This window comes from Mus pahari, chromosome 18, assembly GCF_900095145.1.
Source record: "Mus pahari chromosome 18, PAHARI_EIJ_v1.1, whole genome shotgun sequence".
In the NCBI taxonomy this organism is placed as follows: Eukaryota; Metazoa; Chordata; class Mammalia; order Rodentia; family Muridae; genus Mus; species Mus pahari.
This window is the reverse complement of record NC_034607.1, coordinates 22,088,794-22,096,634: the sequence shown is the minus strand read 5'-3', so window position 1 is coordinate 22,096,634 and position 7,841 is coordinate 22,088,794.

Here is a 7,841-nt window from a genome sequence, read left to right as displayed (position 1 = left end):
CAGGTTAATTGAGACTGCTGGTCCTCCTACAGGGTTTCCCTCCTTCTCAGCCTCTTCCAGTTTTTCCCTAATTCAACCACAGCAGTCAGCAGCTTCTGTCTATTGGTTGGATGTATATATCTGCATCTGACTCTTTCAGCTGTTTGTTGGGGCTTTTAGAGGGCAGTCAGGATAGGCCCCTGTTTATGAGTGTTCCATAGCCTCAGTAATAGCATAAGACCTTGGAGCGCCTGCTTGAGCTGGATCGCACTTTGGGCCTGATGCTATACCTCCTTTTCCTTAGGCTCTTCTCCATTTTTATCCCTGCAGTTCTTTCAGACAGGAACAATTATGTGTCAGAGTTTATGACAGTGGGATGATAACCTCATTCCTCACTTGATGCCCTCTCTTTCTGCTGGAGGTAGGCTCTACAAGTTCCCTCTTCCCACTGTGGGGCATGCCATCTAGGGTCTCTCCCTTTGAGTCCTGAGCTTCTCTCACCTCCTAGGCCTCTGGGAAATTCTGGAGTGCCCCCCCCCCACAACACCTACTACCTGCTGAGGTTTTCTGTTTTCATTCTTTCTGCTGGTCCTCAGGGCTTCAGTCCTATTTTCCCCACCAAATAACTGATCATGTTCCCCCTTTTCCCTCCCTGTTCCTTTCCTATCCATGTCCCTCCCTCCCTTCACCATCCTGTGATTGCTTTCTTCACCCTTTCAAGTGAGATTGAGGTGTCCTTACTTGGATCCTTACGTCTGTTAAACTTTTTGAGTTCTGTGGATTATATCCTGGGTATTCTGTACTTTTTAAATTTTTATTTATTTATTTATTTATTTATTTATAGCTAATATCCACTTACTAATGAGTACAAGCTGTGCATGTCCTTTTGAATCTGAGTTACCACACTCAGGATGATATTTTCTAATTCCATCCATTTGCATGCAAAACTCATGATGTCCTCATTCTTAATAGCTGAAATGTATTCCATTGTGTAAATGAACCACATTTTCTGTATCCATTCTTCAGTTGAGGGACATCTGGGTTGTTTCCAACTTCTGGCTATCACGGATAAGGGTGCTATGAACATAGTGGATCATGTGTCCCTGTGGCATGGTGGGGCATATTTTGGGTATAGGCTCAAGAGTGGTATAGCCAGATCTTCAGGTAGATATATTTGCAATTTTCTAAGGAATCTTCAGATTTGTTTCCAGGGAGGTTGTACCCATTTGCAATCCTACCAGCAATGAAGGAGTGTTCCTCTGACATCTTCACCACCATATGCTGTCACCTGATTGGTGTAAGGTGGAATCTCAGGATGGATTTTGCATTTCTCTGATCACTAAGGATTTTGAACATTTCTTTAAGTGCTTCATAGCCATTTGAGATTCCCATTTTGTTAATTCTGTTTAGTTCTGTACCCCATTTAAAGTATCTAAACAGGTCCCTATTCCCTAAGGAAATAGAAGAAGTCATTAAAAACCTCCCAACCAAAAAGAGCCCAGGGCCAGATGGCTTTAATGCAGAATTCTACCAGACCTTCAAAGAAACCTCATACTGGCTCAGTGGTTAAGAGCACTGACTGCTCTTCCAAAGGACCTGAGTTCAAATCCCAGCTATGTGTACATATAGTACATATGTGTCTCTCTATGTGAGTGCATGCTTCCAACACATACATATGATGGTTATGGGAAGAGTTTCTAGAGTTAGGTCTCCTTTTTACCTAGTATTATGGATCAGTTCTATTGTTTCTGCCCCTCTGTTAATTTCACATCCAGAACTTGTCAACAATTCCCTTTTTCTACCTTACATCTGAATGTAAGAAAGCAGAGGTTACTAATATGTGTAATTATTTTGATCATTTTACATGGGTTCTAGGTATTAAACTCAGGCCAAATACGTTTATCCTCAGATATTTCAAAGATACTGTATGTCTTTTTGACTAACAGACTCATGATTCCAAGCATCTTCTAAGCCCAGTTTATTTGAAAAATAGTCCGTTAGTCTTTATTTAAATTTCTATTATTTTATATGTATGGATATTTTGCCTGCATATATTTTCATGTACCCAGTGCAAGTCTGGTGTTCATGGCCACCAGAAGAGGAACCAGAGATACAAATGCATGTGAGCCACCATGTGTGCACTGGCAACTGATCTGGGTCATCTGGAAGGCCATCCAGTTCTGGTAATAGCTAACTCACTTCTCCAGTCCCCAGTCTACTATTCTTATTCTGGTAATAGCTAATTCACTTCTCCAGTCCCCAGTCTACTATTCTTATTCTGGTAATAACTAACTCACTTCTCCAGTCCCCAGTCTACTATTCTTATTTCAGTTGCTAAACAGACAAAAGGACAGAATAGCAAAGTGCTGACGGTGTACATACAGAAATCTGAAATATATAGTAATCCTATGTAATTTAGTGTCTGGATTTTTATAAAACAGTGGCTTTATAGTTCTAGAGCATCTTGTCTGTACTTTTTTCAAGAAACGAATATGAAAGTGTTGAATATAAACCTAAGCCTTTAAAGGAAGAATTATGCTTTGTCTTACTGGATTTTTGTTTATATTAATTATTGTTTGGGTACTTTTGCTGTTACTGTTTTCGGAGAGATAAAGAAAAGGGGGAGAAAGACGATGAAGGAGAGAGAATGAGAGATGAGAATCTTCAAAAACAAGAGTGACAGATTTAAATCTCCAAGGACTTGTGATAATTACTACAAACAGACTTCATATAAATTTACTACACTGTAAATATGTAAAACAAAGTGGAATTACTTAAATTAGGAAACAATACAAGCCTCACAGCAGTAAATAGGTAGCTTTGAAAGAGAACCAACTTTTGCTTTGAAAAGTGAAAAGGTACAACAATTCAAATAAAACATGCAAGGGTTAAAATAAGCTGAAGAATTAGTAGCTCACTGGTAAATACAGGAAAAAAGTCTTGGAGACCTAGGAGAGTATGGCAATTTTCTGAAGGCAGGTTTCTTTGACTCTAACAGATGAGACCCAGAATTATCCCTGATTACTGCATCTGGAACTTTACCATGGACTTGTGTGCCCCACTGGGGCTGTGTTACCTTTCAGTATTTTCTATCTTGGACCTCTGGGTTGTGTGGAGAGGAGCTGGGATTTTGAATTTGAAGTGTCAATTAATAATCTGTAAGCAGCCAACTGATGTGCATCCTCTGACTCCACTTAGTTTAAGCTGTGCACACACCCCTTTTTAAACAGTGCTCTGCACACACCTCTCTTTTAACAGCGTCCTTGACAGCCTGGGATCCTTACCAGCATGCACTATGCACACACTCCTCTGAACAATGCACCTAACAACCTGTCAGCAATATACAATCCCTTCATGCATCCAGTTGTGTGCAGACCCCAGTTACAACAATAAAGTAAGTTTCTTTTTCCATTAAGGACCATTAAATGTAGTCTGATTCTCTTCAATTGCACTATACTTATTATGAAGGCAAACTATGCCCTCTAAGTGAACTTTGACAGAGAATCCCCTTTTATGTCAATGAACAATTGGGTGTTCACGAAACTAGAAGAAAATGCATTTTGGGAAGAGATATTCACTATGTGCTTCTGTAATGAAACTTATCCATCAAAATAGGATAAAAACCAAACTAGGCCCTAGTAATCAAACATGTTTTTTCTTCAAGTTTGGTCAAAGAAACCCTGGATTATTGCCTAGGTGCTGTCATTCACCTGGTTCACCTTGGTGCTTTTACAAATCTGTGTAAGCCATTTTTCCAGTCTTTGAATAAGAGGCTAAGGTCCTGAAAATAACTTGCCAAGACCTTGGCCACCAGTGACACAACTACATAGACTGACCTTCATCACCCAAGTCAGTCAATCTGCTCCAGGATAAATGAATGACTTGGAAAAAAGATAAAAATTCTGTCGCTTCCTGGACTCTTAATCTTGAGCTTAGAGACTGTGGTTTCTATAAAGATAATTTGGAAACTCAAATTTTAAACTAAATCTCCAATATGATTTGTTATACTCAGTCCATTTTGATAATTTTCCTGGTATATCCATCATCCACATTTCTATCTATCATCTATCTATCTATCTATCTATCTATCTATCTATCTATCTATCTATCTATCTATCTACATATCCCTCTATTTGTTTATTTGTTTATTTGTTTGTATAACAGCCCTGATTTTCCTGGAACTTGCTTTGTAGACCAGGCTAGCTTCAAACTCAGAGATTCTCCTGCTTCTGGTTTCTGAGTGCTAGGATTAAAGGTACATGTCACCACTGCCTGGATCACCATGTACATTTTAGAGAATTTGTTGTTTTAAGCTTTATTTTGTTAAACCACAGAGTTTCTCACTATATAGTTGACTTTAAACTCATGACATATTCCACTTTGGCTCCAAGTGCTAAGAATGGAGGCATATACCATTAGTCACAGCAAAAAATTTAAGTTTAACTATCATGTCCCAATTTTAGGTTGCTTCAAAATACAGCTAGTGTGATGGTCTTGGGAGAGTACAAAGCTTCTAACAGAGGTCTGCCAATCTGATTGTGCTACTATTGTACTATTTGCAGGTTTGAAAGAATTGAAAAATGGCAATACACATTTTCACAAATATCAAGGCAACTTTATTCAAAGCAAACTGACAGAACAGGTCAGACACATATGGTTCTTATGTCCCTTCTTTGTGTTTAATGTACTTGACTTGCATTCCAGTAGGTAGTAGGTTACATGGGATTATATTTCTTTTTAAAGAAGAATTTATTGTGGGCTTTTTTGACTTTAGCACTTGACATACACTTTTCTATAATCCTAATACATTAGAAAAGGTATACCTAGAATCTTTTTGCTAAAAGTACCTAATCAAATATAGCATTTTCCTTTTTACATGCCTTCTCTGGAGGAAGAAGATTTCGGGTCCTTTGAGCATTTGTCAGGATAATATGAGATGCTGTGCTTTTCTGCTCTTCCAAATCGCACTTCATTACCACTCAGAAGCAATAGAATATAGTACACCCATAGATCTCAATCTTCTTTTCCTAATGTTTTGACCCTTTAATATAATTCCTCATGTTTGGTGATCCCAAACCATAAAATTATTTTCATTGCTACTGTTATGAACTAACATAAATATCTGATACGTTATCCCTGTGAAAAGGTTGTTTCACCCAAAATATGTCACTGCTCACAGGTTAAGAACCTCTGCACTACAGACATACATCCTACAAGGACCCAAAAGAGGCTCCCATAAGCTTACTATACACTGCTGACCTCTGGGATTTTTCTACCTCCTAGGACCTATCTCAATTATAATTTATTGAATGCTGTAAAGACAAAAATAAAGAATGAGTGCCTCAGATCCTGTCTCTCAGCTACAAGTTGCTTAGAAAGAGGGGATCTGCACATGCATGCCTGTGTTCCTGTATGTGGGCTAACCTCGAAGTCTCCCTGAAAGGCCGGAACTTTCTGTTGACTTCCCCTGTGTGTCCTGAAAACCTTGTGCTTGATAACCTTCACTGCTGCTTGGTGGTAGCTGTCTTAAAAATATTGCCAGCAAAATATGATTTTTGTAAATAATGAATAGTTCCTTTTAAAGTGGGAGAGGCTTCTCAAGTGCTCTCCAGACCGTATTTTCACCACAAAAGGGAACCTTATTCTTTACATACTTTAAGCCGATGATATCCTTCTGCTGATGGAACAGATTATAGCAGTGGCCAGCATTCCACTAGGGGTGGGTCATAAGGATCGCCTGTGTGAAACCATACTTCATCTCCTCATCCCTTCCCCCTCCTTCGCCCCACTCTGCCCCACCCCCTTTCTATCACTGCGTTCCCTCCCCCTGTCACTCCTTCCTACACTTCTCTTCTAGCTTCCTTTCTCTCTCCTCTTCCTTTCCGTTCCCCTCTCCCTTTCTTCCTTTGTTCTGCCTCCTCCTCCAGCTATCTCCTTTATATTGTTTATATTTATCCTTTTTAATTGGTTATTTTATTTATTTACATTTCAAATGTTATCTGCCTTTCCTGTCTCCTCTCCACAAACACCCTATCCCATCCTCCCTCCTCCCTGCTTCTATGAAGGTGTTCCTGCACCCACTTACATACTCCCTCCTCAGAGCTCTAGGATTCCCCTACACTGGGACATCCACCCTCTTCAGAACCAAGTGCCTCCCCTACCATGGATGCCAGATAAGGCACTTCTCTGTTACATATGCAACTAGAGCCATGGGTCCCTCCACGTATACTCCTTCTTTGCTGGTATAATCATTGGGAGCTTGGGAGGGTCTGTAATTTTTTTTTATATTGTTGTTCTTCCTCTGGGGTTGCAAACCCCTTCAGCTCCAGTGCATGGAAAGTAACATGGGTAAAATGACTCTCGAAATGTTTGGAAAATTAAATTAGTAACAATAAAAGAAAACTATATACAGGATAGCACAAGGTCATGGAAAAACCCCAAACCAATAATAAGGCTGTTAAAGTGCAGGTGATATGTGTAGGTATAGGCCTTGGATCTGTAACAGCAATTAGATGGGTGAAGTTTCCAGGGCTGAATGCTGAGCAGCCTTTTCTTCAAGGTTGTAAACAATCTGTTTCTTAAATAGTATAAAATACAGGATTTCCAAGCTGTAAAAGGTCTCTATGTACAAATCACGTAGATAATCCATCTATGGGAGCAGCATCCCAGGCCATTCACACACAAGCCGACCAGATGTCCTGAGCATATTATCCCCGAGCAGTGACTTACAATTCTCATTTCACTTCAGTAATTGTAGTGGTTTTGATGAAAGGTTGCAATGCTTAAGAATAAAAATACTTTGGTTATGTTAGACATATTTACCCTCGTGGCTCACATTTCCCCGAAAGTTTTAAAAATAAAAATTCTTTAACAGACTTATCTATGGGTAGTAAAATAGACACAGCTAACGTCTCTGAACACATAATTAGTTAAAAGCCTATACACTCTGAGTCCAGAAAACTGGATTACTGACTGTAAGACTATGACAAATTACATGACAAATTGGCAATTTTTCTAGGAAAAATGAAAATGGGTTATATAAAATCATGGTTGAAACACGACAGTAAATGGTGTTGGGCAAGCAGATCCATCGGCTTGGGTCATGGATGGGAAGTAGGACCTCTGAGCCATGAGACTAAAGTGGGAGTTTCTAGAATGTAGAAATGCACACCTTGTCTCCATTGTCAACTCAGATCATCCAATGTAAAATGAGCAAAGAAAAGAGAAATTAGGCAATATCAGAGCAAAAAAGGTCTATGAACTATGTGCATTACAGACCAGACTGTTCTAGGACAGTGTCCCTACCTGGATGGCACCCAGGCCTCTGAGTTCCGGATTGGTGTGCTATGCTAGTCTCTTGAGGAAATACACACCATTTAAAATTTAAAAGTTTCAAAAAAAAAAAAATCTTATGAACTCTACAAAAAAGTCTTAACTGAAGAATTTTCAGAAGTTCTTCACTCTACTAAGAAAAGGGCAAAGTTATTCATGAAGATAAGATGCCTGGATGCTCTGTTAGATTTAGTTAGGAAGAACTAGCTTGCAGATGGTTAATTCGCCATCATCTGTGGCAAGCCACCGCAGAGAGCAGTATCCTGCAGTGCCAGAGGATACTGTTGGAAACCTTCCTCTAACCCGCTTTTACATGCCTTCCATGGAGTGCTGTAGGAGCAATCGGCTTCTGAGAATATAATGTCAAGCAGCTGTTTTTTGTTATGATTTAAACAATACAGCTGTCCCCCCTCTCCTCTCTCTCTCTCTCTCTCTCTCTCTCTCTCTCTCTCTCTCTCTCTCTCTCTCTCTCTCCCTCTCTGTGTGTGTGTATGTGCAGTCCCTTTTTAAAAATAGTTTTTTTATTAGAT